This window comes from Alligator sinensis, unplaced genomic scaffold, assembly GCF_000455745.1.
Source record: "Alligator sinensis unplaced genomic scaffold, ASM45574v1 scaffold299_1, whole genome shotgun sequence".
Lineage (NCBI taxonomy): Eukaryota > Metazoa > Chordata > Crocodylia > Alligatoridae > Alligator > Alligator sinensis.
The window spans coordinates 2879216-2883478 of record NW_005841981.1 but is presented as its reverse complement, the minus strand read 5'-3'; positions in this window follow the sequence as shown (position 1 = coordinate 2883478).

Here is a 4263-nt window from a genome sequence, read left to right as displayed (position 1 = left end):
ACTGGGGGAGAGGGAGGGGCAGGAGCTGCATAGCCAGGGTGGGGTGGAACATGGGGCTAAGCCCCAAGTGTGAGCCCTGAGGGTGAGAGCCCTGAGTGCAGCACACCGCCCCCATCCCCTGTTTTTTATCATACATTAAAGAGCCGGCATAATTTCTTATATCGTTTATCATGTAGATTTTCTTTTAGAGGTTAATTTCAATATATGATGGTCCATTTCCTAAAAATACATTTCAACAAATGCATTGCATGCGTAGATACTTTCAAAGTCACTTCTGACTTAATTAAAATGGAGACCAACCTAAAAAAAAACAATCAGGCTAATACATAGAGACCTGAAAACAGTTTTTATTTCTACTATCTGCACCAAGCAGCTTTATTTCCTATGAGTGAAACACTAATATAATATGACAACGTGGTTTTTTTATCCTTCCCACAAAATGGTAGTAAATCTAAATCTGTCAGTAAATTGCCTGTTAAATGGATTTCATTGTGTTGCAAATTAAATGTTTCACTGGTTGAGGTACCTAAAGAGCATCTTTAAGTCTCTTCAAGAACAAATAAATGAACTATAGTAAAATTACTTTAATCTATCCTACAAAAAAAATCCATATTCATTGTGTCAGGTTTGACCTAGAAACCACTACACATAGCCCAAGCAAAAGTCTCTGTTATGTAACTAATGCCCATCTGCAATGATAAGGAGGAGACAGTCTTAGATAAAGGAGGCTTGAAAACAAAAGCAGAATCAGTGGACTAGGGCAAAGAGCTGATTTAAATATTAAGATTCACACCCCTAGGTGGGGAGAAAGTATGCTAATGAAACATACATGTATGGAAATGAGATACATAGCTAAAACACAGGTATAGAGACATGCTCAGTAAAGAACTCCTTGCATCACTCCCTTATAACCAATTAGCGAACAAGAATGCTTATGAAGGTCCAATACTCCTGTATAAAAGATGCTTAGAATTAAGAATCTGTGTGCTTGTTACGTGAAATTATTCCGCTTGCACCTTGTATTGCTAGCAATAAATCTTTATACTTTCACCCCTGGTATCTTTATTGGCTTTTGCATACCGGGCACGATCCCAGACTTGAGCTGGGGCTCAACAATTGGACCTGTCTTAAAAGCCAAGGCACATGAGGCCAAATTGAATCCATTTAAATTTTCAGTTCTAATTGTTAGGTGAGCAAGGAAGCATAGGCAGTGGAAGGCCAGGACTAAGAGGGCTTAGCACCCCCAAAGTAATTTCACAACAGTCAGTGACAGCACCACTGCCACGCCATGCCATGGCAGCACAGTGCCCCTGCCGTGTGCTCTGCTGCTGCCACACATGCAGCACCAGCATATTCTGGCATCTGCAATAGCCCCATGGGAGGGAAAGGTGGGGGCCAGGTGGGTGCACTCTACACCGCCCAGCCCCCCACCCCCAAATAATATTTTCTCCCACCACTTATGCAAGGAAGTAAGAATTTTAACAGAATATTTTTAATCTCACATTACATTTGTACTTTTTTATTCTTATGCTAAAGAAAGATTAATTTCTCATTGGTCAGTAACCAGCAAGACATGTGGACTTGCAACCAAATATAACCAAACTCTAAATTTAGTATTTCTTTTTGCTAGGCAGGAGGATGTACTATACAAATACCCAAGGTATTATATAGCTTAGCATTTGCTTGTTCAGAATCTTAATTTTTACTCTTTATATTAGAACATTGCAAATGTCATCTCTTATTTACATGATGATGAGGTTGTTTTACCCATGATTTGTGTCAAATCAATTTGGATGGAAATTGGAATTCAATTAAGAATTTCCATGTGTAATTGTTCTGATTAGTTAGATATAACTATATTACCAAATGTGGTGTATGTATAAAAAGTGTTTATCAGCATTGTGCATTAATATTTAATCAATCTGTTACACAAAGTATTTTCTCTTTTTACCAGTCACATGTCTGGTCATGGTTCAGAGTTTTAGAACTAGTAGATTTCATCTCATACGTAGTTTTTATTAATAGAGTGGGATAGGAAAACCAGCCTTTCTGCTTTTTTCAGTTCCCAATACGTCTTTCAACTCTTCATTAAACTGAATTAAACTGAACACACTGAAATGAAAAAAAAAGTCTTTTCTCTGCACCATCAATATGTAAATCATGTAAAAAAAACCCCTCTATCTTATCATTTCAACAAATTCTATTTGCAGATGGTTAGCCTGTGACTTTAATTCGCTTCACTGTTTTGACTCTTTAACTGGCCCATAACACTTGATTTTTTTCCCCTTTTTTTTCATTTTAATTATTATAGGTTGTAATAATTTCAGGTTTCAACCTAGGTTTTCATCATTTCAAATTAAATTTTCAAAGGGATTATATTTAAAAAGAAAATGCATTAATTTAAATGTATTGATTTAAATAAAAATCAGTTTTTATCTATTTTAAAATAATCATTTTTATCACTTTTTGCACCAGGTCAAAAAGTAAGTAATTAAAGACTAGAAAATAGTTTTCTAAAATGACATTGCCCTACTTGTGCTGGTCTACCATTACTAACAAACAATTTTTTGCCTGATTTTTTTTAACAAATTCACTTAACATGACTGTTTTTATTGTATACAGGGACTAAAAATAATATTAAGCAAAGAGATGCCAACCCACTATTAAGCACATGGGTAATCGTTTGCATAATTACAAACTATAGATACAAGTCTGCAAATTTTACTTGTATGAGTAGTATGTACACAGCCACATATTCCTACTGATATCCACAGTATCATTATCATAATTAAGATTTACAAGGCCAGGATATATAACTATTCAAACAACAAGTAGCTTAAATTCACTAGTATAGGGGTTTTCAACCTTTTTGAATCAGTGTACCGCCAGCACCCGGACACTGAGCAGTGTACCCCCAGTGACTGGATGTGGAGCGAGGGGAGAGGGCGGGGGGAGGAGGGGTGCAGCCCAACATAGAGCAGCGGCAGTCGCTGTGTGCAAGCTTCCTGAGCAGGCAGAACCTGCGTGGCAGTGCGGGTTGGTGAGTAGCAGTGCTCCATCCCCACCTGCGCGTCCCCCCTAGGGTCTTCTCAAGTACCCCCGGGGCTATGTGTACCCCCGGTTGACAACCCCTGCACTAGTAGGATCCTTCTTTCTCCAAATTACTTAAATAAAATAAACAACCCTACTGTTTAGAAGTCACTAACTTATGAAAACAGCCCTCAGTATGTGGTTATGTTGGCTGTGGGCATGTCTATACAAGACGTTTACTGAAGAGCTGCCTAATTAGCTCAGCAGTAGACATCTCAGCATCTACTTGAGTGGTCCTGTTAGGCCACAGTAAACTAATAAACTCCACCATAGGATAGTACTTGTAAATCTCTGGCCGCAAAAGTGACTAGCAGGGTTCTGAGAACCCCATCATGAAACTACTGGGCTGCCACTTTATGAATAGCGGGTACATGACACCCAGCCCTGCCCAACACCCCTGGTCCATCCCCCCCAGCTCCGCCCAGAGGATGAGGCAGCCAGCCAAAGGAGCCTGCTGAAGGCATACTATGGGCAATTACCAGCACAGTAACTGGCCGAGGGACTTGAAGTGGGGGTGGGAAAAACTGGTAGAACTGGTAAATCAAGTACTATCCTGCAGTGGAGTTTTTTCATGTGCAGCAACACATGTGTAGATGCTGATCCTGCTGGCTGGGGCATGTGGGTGCTTCAGTGCAGGGGCTGCATACTGGCCCCAGCCAGTCCCTCCGCAGCACATTCAGCTGGGCAGGAGCAGCCCTGGGCTGGCAGGCTGACCCCTGGGGCCCCGTCAGCTGGGGCTGCTCCGCCCCAACTCAACATGCTGTGGTCTTGGGTACACATTCAAACAGTGTGCCTGGGAGCAATACACTCTAGTGCAATATACCTTCAAGTTTTTTGGTGCATGTTAACAGTATGTGTAGATGCACCCTGTGAGTAACAGTAAATACAATAGTGACAGTTACATGATATCATCCTTTCCTTTATTCACAAAAATGCAGAAAATAAACATTAAACTCAAACCTAGATCAGTAAAATGTAGAATTTCAGCTTTTTTACAAATCAGGCAATGGATCTTCTTCCCTGAAAGAAGTTGTGAAAATCCAGTTGCCATCTGGGAGAGTAAATCGTGTTCCAGTGTAAACTGTCACCTCCAGATTGCCCGGGTGTACCCAACCCCCACTACAAAATTCTTTGTCTGCATTATTTAGACACTGCATTATTCATAAGCAGGGC